The sequence below is a fragment of the Eulemur rufifrons genome, chromosome 1 (genome assembly GCF_041146395.1).
Source record: "Eulemur rufifrons isolate Redbay chromosome 1, OSU_ERuf_1, whole genome shotgun sequence".
Classification (NCBI taxonomy): Eukaryota; Metazoa; Chordata; class Mammalia; order Primates; family Lemuridae; genus Eulemur; species Eulemur rufifrons.
The window spans coordinates 77,677,515-77,691,534 of record NC_090983.1 but is presented as its reverse complement, the minus strand read 5'-3'; positions in this window follow the sequence as shown (position 1 = coordinate 77,691,534).

The window sequence follows — 14,020 nt, the reverse complement described above, 5'->3', positions numbered from 1 at the left end:
AACAGAAAAATCCCCTTTGGGCAGCCCTAACCTGGAACCAGCCAAATAAGGTCATGCTACATGAAGGTTTCCTGTTAGGTGATGGGAGATAGAGGAGGATTAGAGCCATATGGCATGGCCTATCATACCTTCTGACTTAAGATAACAAAGCCAAGCTTTGTGCTTAGCTGTTTTTGACTGACATCATCAATTTTATTTTATGTTGGTCACCTCCGGTAACAGGAAAAAATGGCCTAGGGTTGATAACACATGTTTTTTTTTTTTCTTTTAGTATTAAGATGCCTAGAAGCTAGTTTTGTGCTGTTAAAAATTTCAAAGAATTAGTAGCTTCCTCTTCTATCACCCATCCTCCAGCAACTGACAGCCCCCCTCCCCCTTGTTTTCGGTTTGTACCTTGCAAATGAGAGGCAGCCTTATTCAGAACCAGATGTAAGGCTCCTAGAGAATGAGCATAAGCTGGTGTACTTTAAGCCTAATGGGAAGTTTTATATGCAAGGGCCTTGAACTGATTAGTATAATTCCCTCTTTAATACAGCTGTCCCTCCAGATTAAGGTAAACCAAATGTTGCAATCAGAGATTAGTGTACCTTGCCAGTTATTAACATCCCCGGGTGCTCAGCAAGCACGTCAGACGCTAATGCTGTGTATTTATTTGCTACTTCCCCACTGTAACTTGAACTTCTGCACCTGTCAAAGCATTCCAGCGAAGAGAGGGGCATTATTGGAAAGCAAAAGTTTTATACCTGTACACCTGTTTTGTTTTGTCACAGCTAAGATTTTCTTTTGGCGTGCCAAGACTGCCAGGTGCTTTAATCTGCTACTCTTCTGGTTTTGTAAAGAAAGACTTTGTGCACTAAATTGTATTTGTTACTTTCATATGCTTGCTTTTGTGCAACTGGAGAGCTACTCACCTAAACTTTGTGAGAGCGTGTGTGTGTGTGTGTGTGTGTGTGTGTGTGTGTGTGTTTTCTTTGACAAAGGAGGTATCTGTAAAGGGTGAGGTTTCTTTCCCAGAAAACTCCACACCTATCCGCGCTGTGTTCCTTAGCCTCGGCTGTGTCTTAGTCACAAGGTGGGTCTCACAGCTGTGATATATTTAGCAGGATATCCTGCCTTCTTGCAGCCCAGATGTCAAGAAAGACAAAGTCCTGGCTATCTCAGAAAGATCTGGCCATGTCTCTTTCCCTCTGCAGCCCCCACAAGGTCACACTCGGACGCTAGGCCTGAATCTACACAATAAACACACGGGAGAAGCGAGGGACAGTAACTTGGGCTGTCTTTCGGCCAGTAACGTCGGTCCAGTCTCAGCACTCCCTGATCTCTTTTCATCAGTGTGACAGATGTGCCAACCACTAAAGGAAAAGGATGGAAACTTTGAGGAAGAGACCTCACATTTGTAGAATAAAGTGCTTTTGTGATTTTTAGCAACATCTTTCATTACTCAGAGGCTGAGAGTCAAAAAGTGCTTTCTGTGAAAAATGGCTAGTTTGCTAAGTAATCACTAGGGTCATGTCGGGATCTGATTTTTTTCCTTTAATATGTGGGTTTCAAGCATGTAGCTGTGCTCTTACAGAGCAATCACCTGATGCCAGCAGCAGGGAGGCAACGCCAGCACCCCCCCCCCCCCACCGATTTTGTCAGACAGGAAGGAGCCACAGTTTCTAGCTAACCTGTGACACTGTAAGCAGTTACCGGTTCAAGTTGTTATCGGTGCTGGGGGACCGTTTCTTTTGCTTGCCCTCCTTACCCCAACTCCATCGTGGTATTTGCACATTGATTGCATGGTGCAGAGTTTCTACATATTATAGCTTAATTGCAGATTTTTTAAAAAGACAAAAATATGTTCATATCTTAGGAATTATGTCTTGCAGCCTACTAAATATGCTAATGCAGCACTAAGCAGGGATAAAGTTCTTGCCATACCCCCCAACAGTTGCGTGGAACCTGCTGCCAAGTGATTGTTAATTGTGAAGCACCAGCAGGCTTTGCAATCCATCTTAATTGTCATACTTACTTCAGGTTTTGTGATAAGGCTCGATGTTCTGTTTAAAGTGACAATGTTGACAAGGGGAAAGGGTGTGGGCCCGAGCCTGTGGTTCTGAAGGGGTTGCGTGCTCTGACCTGCTGAAGGTTGATATGGACGGTCTGCGAGGGGATTTTAGTTGTCATGGGGTCCCCAGGCGGTTGAATGGAGAGACTGTCTGTCCTGCTTTTTCCTGTTAGGATCCTGACACGTGGAGCATTGATGAACTCAGCACAACGTTGAATGGGAGCTTTTTGGCAGCTGCGACACTGGGGCTAAGCTGCAGGTCAGAGATAACACCAGTGCGGATCTCCTCCTGCACACAGCTCCTAGCGTGCTTTCTTCCCTCCTGAGTGCAGGAAATGGCTCATGTTAAATACGTTCACTTTTCAGTTTTCCTTTCTTCTAAAATGGAGCTTGACAGATTGGACTTTTCAGCTCCCCTTTTTCACCACCTCTGCTTTCTACCTCAGAAATACTCTTCAGGAAGCAGGAGTTAATCTTGGTGAGGAAATGATAAGGTGATGCTTGATTTTCAGGGGAAAGGAGAAGGATATAGCTGCCTTGTTGCTGCACACAAACTTAGAGCTCCCCACCTTTGAGGCTTTCCTTAGCTTTCCCCTTCACGTCTCTTCATAAAAGACCAGAGGAGTCATAGAGTGGAGAGTCTACCACCCAGACGGATGTAGGAGAGCGCCCTGTAGCATTATGTAGCATTAGAGAAAAGGAATAGCCGATTTGGGAGGCAATGCTCACTTTTAAGGAATGTTTTCTCCAATATTTATGTTTCCCTCTACTGAAAGGGTGCATCCCTGCTCACACCAAAACGCTTCTGCATTGTTTGACATGCAGCTGAGTTTAGCAGGTTTCCGAGATGTGGAGAACAAAGAGAAACTGCCAGCAAAGAGTTACTCTAATAATCTTTTGCCAACATCCTGTATTCACAAGAGCTATGTAGAAAGAATTCTTTCTAGTTGTTGTATCTGCTCTAAACTTGGACAAAGCTCCATTTAAAGGAAAGGTATTTGAAATGGATCCTTGTGTGGTATTGATTAGTGACTATGAAACTAATACGTGAAACCACTTTCAAACCAAGTCGAATTCTGACTTAGGGTACGTGTATAGAGCTTCCGTGAGATATGAATGTTTCCTTTTCTCTTTGTTGAGTATATGATGCCTATTGAAGCAAAAGGGATGTGTGTGTGTGTGTGTGTGTGTGTGTGAATGTATATGCAGGTAGAGGGGATGGGATGGAGAAAGAGAGAGGGAGTGGGGAGGAAAGAAGGGGCTGGGAATGTGGTGAGCTTTCTGGTCAAGGTTCAATAAGCATCAGAAATTAAAGGTTGTGGGTACACTTGAGAGTAACAGAATAGTCTCAGGGCTAACACCATGGAACAAGTAGTGTGATGCTAACCTTTGATCTTTGTCACCTCTCACCAATTTTGTGCACCCTCTCTGTGTTATGAGAGTATAGAGCAAAGCTGAGAGAGAGGGAGAAAGAGAGAGAATGAGCAAGTGAGATGTATAAGAGCCAAATATGGTGAGTCAATAACCCTGAGGAGAATGATTCAGGTTTGGAACTCCATCAGAATTTGCTCTGATGCAAGATAGTGGCGCCAGGCCTTCCATAATAAAAACAGTTTTATAGTCCTCCCCATCCAATTGTACTCTGCAGGCTTCATCCTCTTTGAGTGGTTGGGATTAGGCCATTCCTGTGCTTAGTCTACACACCTCCATGGCTACTGCCAGAGGAGGACTTTCAAGGACCTCAGAATTTGCCTAAATTTAACTTCAGGGAGAATATCCAGAACCCACAGCCTCAGGACCCCAAAGAAATAGCAGATGAGAAGTGTTCAGTACAGTAGTGAACACATAATAGATTCTGGGGAAATTCTTACTATTCCTTTTGAAGAAATGAAGCCAGTTGAATTTCTTGTTGAATACTTCCTTTGGCTGTGTTTGCTAGGTGTAGCACTGCCTGAGGAAATAGAAGCATTTGGTAGGGGCTCCTATCCTGATTGGAAGGTTTAGGTTTGGAAGTATTTTCTATCTGCTTGGTCCAGACCAGTGTGAAAGTGTGAATATTTGAATTGACCTGAACCATTCTACTTCTAGCTATATGTGGTCACATGTCATTGTCATGAACTCAAAGGAAGATAGCTATCTATACAATGGGATACAAAGAGCCTGGAAAATTCTGTAGGTCCCCTGAGTGCCTCCCCAGTTAACCATGGCACCTGCTAACATTCCTGACATTTCTGTTGGTAAAGAAGTTCCTCCAAGTAAATGCATGTTTTCTTGATATTCCCTTTATGGTACAGTTATGAAACTTGAAAGTGGCCACCTTTATTATGTGGATAATGTTGATTTTTTGTTTACTATCTCTGTGACAACTGGGAAGAGAGAAACTGGATTCAAACTGTAGCTAAATGGAGCTTTGTTAAGTACAGTACAAGTTCTTGACCATGTAATGGGTATAGGAGGTTACAAATTGGGGTTTGTATTCCCCAAAATAATTTTGGATGTATCAAGATACATATAGACTTCAAGAAAGCTTCTAGTCTGCTCTGTGGAACAAAGAGAGCTTGATTTGGCCTCCTTTATTTCTCTTCAACAAGCCTTTTTATTTCTTGTCACTCTACTCCAGCCTACAAGAGAAACTGCTTGTACCCATATATTCTTGTGCCTATCTGAGGTCTTTACCTTGAAGACCCTAGGTTAGGGATTCTCAAACACTTTTCTACTCAGAAATGTATGTTCGTACATATGATACTTCCATGGATCTACCTTAATTATGGTGCAAGGGGCATTCTATGTCAACCTCTATTTTAAACATGTCTCCTTTTAGTAACACATCACTTCCTGTGATTCTGTGGTGTCCTCTTGGGAGGACATACCCCTTTATTCCTTTTTATATCCTTTCATTTCATTTTCCACCACTGTTTGAGAGTTGCTGCCGTAAATAATACCTTGATTACCTGGGTGTTTTTTTTTCTTTTTTTCACATAGTTTGTGTGCCCTTTGCCCTTTCTCTGTGAGCCTAACTCCCTGTAACTATGTGTGTGTGTATGCATGAACATATGTATGTATATCTGTCAATCTACATATTGTTTTAAACAAGAAATAAACCTATCTTATGTGTTTTGCAATAGGTTTGGGTTAATGGTTGTTTTAACCAATGAAGATTGTTAAGTCACACGTGAGCCTTCTCTTCTTTGGCTGTGTGATCCTCATCCTTTAAGTTTTCTTCATTTATCATATGATTTTTACCCTTGACTTTTTTCTTGGGTTAAAAATTATGTGTATTATTTTCTTTCTGACTGCACTAGTCTTACATATGTATTGCAGGGTACTTGGAAATATAGAAAATTATGGGTGAAGGTAAACTCACCTATAATACCACCATTGAGAGTTAACCATTGTTACAATTTGGTTGCATTTTTCTAATTCATCACTTATTGTTTTATGTATTGAGAATGCACTGCTCACTTTATAATTTTTAAATTGTTTTTTGCTTTTCTATTCAGACTTTCAACTCTCCAAATTCTCCCCATTCCTTTCATGTCGATGGGCCCCAAGTGGGACCAATATAATACTTCAGTCCCTAAGGCCAGATTTGGCTTGTATTCTGGGAAGGTTAGCTCACAGCCTCGACATACTATATTTTGATCTTTTTAATATGCATTTTCATGCTCTGAATCAGTGATTTATTTTTTGATCTTTGTTAATACTTCTTTTCAAACTTGAAACAAAAGAAATTATCTAAAAATAACCAAAGACTATTATCCAAGACTTTAAAGTAGCATGAGCCAATAGGTTCACACCTTTGATCCTTAGGTAAAAAGTTACAGTTCTTTTGTTGGCTTTCTGCAAAAGGAGGAAGTGGGGCATATTACACAGTTAATTCTATTTTATGCATGAAGGGACCTACTTTGGATGACTAGTAAACAAGTTCCAACACTTTTTTGGGTAAAGTGGCTGATTTATTTAATACTTATTTATTGAAGTAAGCCCGACTCCGTGGCAGGTGCTGTTCTAGGAACTGGGATTCTGTAGGAAACAACACAGACCTACTTTAGTGGGGGCTTACTATTTAAAAATAAAATAGTTAAGCTTTTTAAATTTCAATTTAAGTTTCTAATTAAAAAATTAACTGCACTTCATTTTCTAAATTGAGTCAGTTTTGAAGTATGTGGGGAAAGATCCCTATGATTACAATATTACTCTGATATCAAATAATGTCTTTCCTTCCAGAGACTTCTCTTACTTATTACCCCCCCAGCTTCCAGTTTTCAGTAGGCAAAAAGACAAACAAATGCAATGGCCAAGACTGCTTTTGATGAATTAAATATAAATGCCTTTAATTTTAATTTTTTTTTTTTAAGGAGGAAATAAAGAAACAGGAGAGGTAGGAGTAGATATGTTCTTACAACGATGTTGCACAGCAAATGCTGGATGCAAAATTAGGAGAGATCCTTTACTTTCAAATAGAGCCGAACAGTTTTTTATTTGAGGTTATGGGCTTTGCCACTTAGCTAATTTGAACAGTAATGGAGAAATAAATATCAGTAGCTAAGCAGAGACACAGCGAGTGAAGCAGAAAGACAAAGGCTCAAAATTTATTTAATTCAAATGTGTAATCCATGCAGGCTCTAGTAGACGTGAGGTCACTAAAGGTATAGAGAAGTATGTGGACATTGAAAAAACAGATTAGACAATGGTTATTTCAGTGGTTTTATCACCCCCTTGTTTCAGTTTGAGTGTGTTTTAGGTAATGTGTCAATCAGACATCAAGAGAGACGAATCTTACAGATAGAAATGGACAAGTTTTTTTTTTTTTTTATCAGAATTCAGGACATGCCGTAGGCAGTTAGATTGTGACATGGAAATATTGAAAGTTTAAATGGATGCTACATGAGAAATTATCCTGGATTCTTGAGTTGGTGTGTAAGAATGGAGTCTTTGTTACTTTTTTTAGGGGTTGATGAAAAAAGTATGTGTTATAACTCAACCGAGAAAAGAAGAGTATGTATTGGAGACAAGAACTTGTGCAGTTAAATAACTCAATCTGTGGAAAAGAATATAGCTGCTGACTAGTGCCTGAAGATGCAGACTGTCAGCTTGAAGAGTTGACCAAATTATTCACAAATGCTGGAAAACTTGGGAGAGGAAGAAAGGAAAGAAATGAGAGAAGAAATGAAGGTCAGAAAGGCAAAGACAGAGGGGGGAAAAACTCAAATAAACAAAGGAGAGCTACAATGGATTACATTAAGGCATAATTATTCTGGGTTTTGATACCAGCCCATCACTTGGGAAGAGTGATATATTTTAGGTGGAGTTGTATAATTTACATCTATAATTATTTGGGTCTGGGATAACCCAGGAACAAAGAGTATAGTAAAATTATGTTTAATAGAAAGGATATGAAATCCTTTTGAGCTTAAGCGATACTTCATGAAGAAAGATGTAGAAACTCCAGGAGTTTATCTTTTAGTCTAGTTTTTATCTCTATTTTAGCATGTCGTGTTTAATTAAAAACAAAAAGTAAGCTACAATCAACCTTGATTTTGTTTCCAATCCACACTTTTCCTTTACTTGGCCACTAGGCTCTGTCCCTATCATATCTAAAAGCCAGTCCAGATCTACCTGCTTGTTGAAGGTTTCCTTTCTTACTTGAGGTGAGATACAATACTGTCATAAACCTACAGAGACATGTATGTTTTTTATTATTTATTGTGGTCATGAACACTGTCTTTCTCAACATGTAAGAAAGCAGAGATGGTGTCTTCCTATTTAAAAAACGTGTACAAAACACACAGCATAGTGTGCCGCATCCACGCTTTGTCCAATAAATATTAATTGATGTTGATGAGAGAGCACATGTCACTAACAAGAACCTCCTGCCTAACTCCGAATCTTCAGAGGCCTGAGGATTCTTGTGAGCTGGAATGATGCCCTGCTGTTGCAATTCCTTATGTTTAGGATAAATGAAGAGATAGTTTTTCTTTTTAAAATCAGCATCATTGGTGAATTTAGCGTGATATATGCATTACTTGTATTGATTGTTTAAGAGTTCCTTAATTCATACAATTAATATATACTTTATATTACATATATGCAGCATCTCTATATAGTATACACACCCACTATATACTGAACAATATGAAATTTTAAAATAAAAAAACAAGAAGATAGTATTTCTACCTTAAGGGAAATCAATATATTTTGGTCAAAGACATGAAAATCTTTAAAATTGTATTTTCTTTATGTTTGGCATTTATTCATCAATAAATATTCATAAAAGAGCTACCAAATACAGCGATAAAGAAGGTGCTGTTATACCCCAAGACAGCTTTTAATCTAATGGGTTAAAGACAACCACGATGGAAAGAAAATTGTTATTTTCACAAGAGAGCCAAAAAACTCTGAAATGAAAATGACAAAAATATCTAACATCAAAGAGTCCTTGTGTGCCAAGCGATATATATTTTAGGTGTGTTGCCTCACTTAATCCTCACAACAACTTCATAAGGTCAGTATCCTTACTTTCCCTGCTCCACCCCCGCTCCCTGCCACCTCCCAGATGAAGCAGCAGAGAACTTGCAATTTTTAGCAAGTTGCCCCAGGGCACACAGCTAGGATGGCCAGGATGGGCCTTGCTGGGGAACTGAGGCAGCGGGACCCCAGAGCTGGAGATGCCTCCTAGGGGATGAGTATGGAGAAATCACGTTGGATTGGGGAGGGGTCAAACATGGTGGCTTGAAAAGGGGACAGTTGATCTGGGTCTTAAAGGTTTGGCAGGACTGTAGTAGGTAGAGCTACGGGGAGCAAATGCCAGTTTGAGGACTATTGTGTAGAGGGAGAGTTCAGGCTTGGGTAGGACAGAGCCCAGGGGGCACCAGGAAGATGCAAGGGATGCAGTTGGGAGGTGGAATTAGCCGGGGGCCGAAAAAGAGAGAAAGACCCAGGAATTTGGTCTAAATTTAGAAGGAGTTGAGTATAGAATAAAAGATTTGTAATAAAAACTAAATGAATGGATAATAAAAAAGAATAATCATTAGGAAGAGAGTTTCACTAGACATAGACTTCTTGGATGAGCTGGATTTTAAGCTAGGGTTTGACATTTATGGGAATGGAGTTGAAAAGCATCCCTGCAGCCCACAATGCTGTGATTTAAATAGGAAACAAGAACACAGAAAAAATGCGGACCTCTGAAAAACAGCCACTTTTCATGCGTTCAAGGACTGCTGAGGGATAAGGTTGGATAAGTGAATTGCTACCTCTGGAGACTTTCTTTTCCCTCCAGTCGTCTCCATTTCAGTGAATGGCCCACCACCCACTCAGCTGTCCAAGTCAAAAACATGACAAGTTATTTTGATCACTCTTTTTCCTCCCACTCTAAAATATATCCTGAATCTGCCCTAATTCAAGTCATTAGATGCCCCAGAAGGTGGGCGCTCTGCTATGTGAAAGCCTCAATCAGATTGAGTCACGTTCTTGTTTAATGTCCTCTGAAGGCTTCTCCATTGCATTGGGAATAAATTCCAACCTCCAAGTCCCTCAAATTTTTAGCCTTGGCTTTTTTTCATTGTGCATCAGCCTTCCTGCCTCCTTTCTATTCCCTGGACTCGCCATGTTCAGTCTCACCTGAGGGCATTTTTTACTAATTTTTTCTTTTGACGGGCCCCTCTCTTCCATCAAAAAGTCAGCTCAAATATTCCAGTTTTTGAGAGCCCTTGCCTAAATAACTAACCTAACGTGCTATGTCCATGACTGTTTTCTTCCCTCATTTAAGAAGGAAGTCACTGTCTCCATATTTAGAATTTTTTTTTCAAATCAGTCTTTTTCCTTCTACTCAATATATTTTCTGCATAGTTCTTATACTTTTTAAAAATTATTTAAAACAACATCTATGTCTTCTATTTCTGTCTCTCTCTAGAAGAATTTCGGTTCTAGAAGACAGGACTTGCTTTGTCTTCTCTGGTGCTACAAACTCACTGACCAGCAATGTGCTTTGAATATAGTTGGTGCTCGGTAAATATTTGCTAAATGGATGAAGACAAATGAAGAGAAGAGGGATGAGGATGGCTTGAGGAATGGGTAGAAGCTTGCATTTTATCTAGTAAGTGATACAGATTGTGGAATAAATGTGTGTATGTTTTTTCTCACTAAGTTCTGTTTCAACAGTTAACTAAGTTGCTTTCTTTTGCATACCAGCTTATTAATGGTGGATAGGTGGACTAAACGCCTTTTGTGTTGCAGGGAGAAAACAACCCTGAGATCTAAAAGAAAAAAAAAAATGGCCTTAGTTAATCCGCAGGGTGGGTGAGAGCTCAGCCAGTATGCTCTTTGGAATCCGGACAATTCAGTGACAGTCACACTAGGGTACAAGTGTTCGGGAGGTCAGATGAGTTGAGTTTGTGACATGTGCAATCGCTCTAGACATGTTTGATTTTTCTACAGTATTTCATGGTGACATTTAAATTTGAATGGGAAATGACCTCCTCGTTTCCAGTTCCTTTCCTAGCCAGTATAGGATTGCTCCTTCAACAAATACTGGGGTATGTTGTCGAGCAGAGTTCTCAAGTATCTTAACAGATGGTGTTTACAAGTTTATTTTGTAGTAGAAATTGTGATTTCAAGACAAGGAAGAGGTTGTAGGAGCTATTTATTTTTACTTTCTGAAAGGAATACCTTCCTGGCAAATAATAAGTGAGCAGACCCAACAGCTTTCTTGGAAGGAGTCAGCCGCTGTAGGTACGGGAGAATTCCTTTGGCTAGCCTTAGCTTCCCTGTGCTTGTCTTGCACTTGTGTTGGCACAGTCGGTGGATTTTATTATTAGCGGTGTGTCCTACAAGCCATTCATTCATGGAATAGGGCCCTGGGAGAGGAATCTTAATGTGAAAATAAAATTGTCATTGTTTTTCATTGGCTTAGGGGACATTTCCCGTAATGGAAGAACATCCTTAAATAGAAAGACCTCAATTAAAAAAAAAAAAGAAAGAAGGAAAGAAAAGGTGAGGAGGGAGAGGTGTTCTCAGTGGAATCAGCCAGAACTGAGAAATGAAGATTTTGCTTTGTGCAGTGCTAGTTGCCTTGCCAGGCTCAAGCTGGCACTGTGGGCTTGCTGTAGCTGCTGAGCCTGAGCTGAGCAGAGGAGACAGTTTGCTCCGAGTTTATTGCCCAGCCTCATCATGCGTCTCAATATGTTTTTGATTTCGTATTTTAAAAACAAGGTGAATGATCTCGAAAGGAAATCATTGCGGGCGATTTTTAGTTTTTGCTTTTTCTAACGAACAATTAAAAAGCAGTCCTGGTCCCATTCCAGAGATTTTCTCATTTCTTAGTACAACTGTAATTTAGGCACATTGAATAGCGTAATGGTGTTATTAGATATTATCATGTTTATTTTGTTCCTGAAAATATGTGACACACCTTATTTGTATTCTTCTTAAGGAAATGTCCTGGAATGGGTTTTGTCTGAGTTCCTTTCTGTGCTTGTCATAAGGTGTGTTAAGTTCCTAGGAATAAGAATAGCATTTCTTTCTTTTCTTTTTTTTTTTTCTGGAGAGCATAATGATTTTGAGCTTTGAGGAGTTTCAATAGACTATTGTTGCTTGTTTTCTTACAATGCTCTAGCTCACCAAGTCCCACTGTGACACACTTCCTACCTCCGATGGCAGATATTTATATTTCAAATTAAAATAAACTGTAATTAATTTTCTTTTGGAAAATTTTTGGAATTTTGTTTTTCACGATCTATGAGGTAATTGGAGATACCCCAGGCTATCACAAAACCAGGGCTGGGAATCACTGCTTTAGTGATTAGCACTTTGTAAGCCTTCAAAAAATATTAAAACCAGGATAGATTGTCTAATTTCTGGTGGGCGGATTCACTTTAGTATAATGTAATGTGTTAACAAATGCTCAGAGAGGAGGTTGTGGATTCAGAAGGATGGCTTTTGCAGAAGGCTTTTATCCAAAATAATTCAAAAAATAACAGGAACAGTTGTGTATTGGGGCAGAAGGAGTAAGGTGACTCAATTAAATGACAGGAAAATCTCCAGGAAAAAATTGTCTTAAGTCCACCCAATCCTAACAATAACATTCTCATCACCGAAGTCAATAATCCTGTAATAAATGCATAATAACTTTAAAAAGGATTCTTTTATTCAGCAATTTTGTGTGATTGGCTATGAACCAAATATTGAAACCAAATATTGCTTTTCTTTACTTCAAGAATGATAAAGTTCTCTTCTATGTCTCTAAAGAGAATCTTAAATGAGAAGGATAAAAAGAGTAATTTGCAAATAAATTCACCTGCTGCATTTGTGCCTGAAGCCTCCTATATTTACCTAATTCATTTTTGGCCCTTGCTTAGCTCTAGCCATGGTGACACGCTGAGAAATTAATGCCAAGTGCTCCCGGCTTGCTGGAACATTTGCACAGGCCGTGGTGAATAAGTGTGGGGAGAGCAAGCCCCAGGGTGTGGGTCCTCCTCAGTAGGGGGTCTTCAGCGTCAGTCTTCGGCAGGGTCTGAAGAACCATTGTGTAGTCTGGCTAATTGGTAGTTAGCCTGTTGCCGTTTGATGGATCCAGGAAAGCAATTTGGTCCCTGTCCACATTCAGAGTTGGGCTCAACACACCAGTAGTCCTGGATTGAGAGAGTTCAGGATCACTTTGATACTAAAACCTGGATCTACTTGTGGCTTTCTGAGACAGATTTAGAAAATGTTTGTAGTGTTCACAGATGTGTAATTCAGAGATCTACAACTGTATATGTGGTTTGAAAAGAAATTTGAGTAAGTAGACAGGTAGATTGAGAGAAGCAATGCTACCCTGAAAACACTTCTGTTTTCTAGTATGAGCGTCTTTCGGCAGGGATGTCTGGTTTGGGCCTCATGAGTTTTTTTGCCTGGTGGTCTGCAGGGTAGTTTGCATTCCAGAAGATAGGCAAGGCTATCTTTCTGCTCCTGAAACCTCAGGAAGGTACTGTCATGTAACAGATGTTTCTCAAGCCTGTTTTGGGAAGAGAATCCCCCATCACCTGGTTAATACAGGTAGTATCTGAATAATACTCCAGTAGTCTTGAATATATTTTTGCTATAACTTTTTCTCAGGAATGAGGTCCCTACTGTTTTTAAAACAGGCTAGCTAATATTATTTGGAAAAGGGTCTCCTTCATTGTTAACCTTTCCTCATCTTTACTTTCTTGATCTACAGGTACAAACACAGGTGAAGAACCATTTCATACCAGCAGCGATGCTGTGGGCCAGCTTCTGTATACTTTTCCATGATTCATTTTTTTTAAATAAATTTTTTGCTTATGTAGTTTACCTCTTAGCTGTCTCCTATTTCTGTGTTTGTATCTTATACTTTAGGATTTGCTTGGAGTGTGAACTACATGGAAAGAGAACAAAACTAGATAAATTCATAAAAAATAGCCCCTTCTTTTCTATTTCCGAAAGATGTAGGAGGGGAGCAAGGGAACTTTTTTGATTGGTCTCATCCTGCTTGGGGCCAATTAGGCTTTCAGTGTGTGGCTCAGCTCACTGGCACCCGCCGCTGACGGTGCCAAGGTCAAGGGTTTAATCCTCCCGTGGGTCAGCGTGCTGCATATTTTCCCAACAGGTTGTGTGGAGATTCAGGGCAGCCACTAAGAAATGCTGGTCGTAAAGGGGACTGGTGAACATAGGAGTGGTAGGTGAAAAGCCAGCCCCACTCCTGGAAAAACAAAGCCCGCGCCCTACTCAGAATGTGCTGCTGAAAACGTGAGCTTGTTACTCAACCTCCCTGTAACTCTGTTTCCTCATCTGTAGAATGGAGATAAGATTTGCTCCCTTTCTACCTCACCAGGATCTGTGAAGATTAGATAATGGCTGTAAAGTCCTTATACAAAGGTACACACATTATCATAAACAAGGAGATTAGCCAACAAATAAAAAAGAAAATATTTGAAGGACCCCCCAAAGTGTATTGCCTAATACTTTCAAATT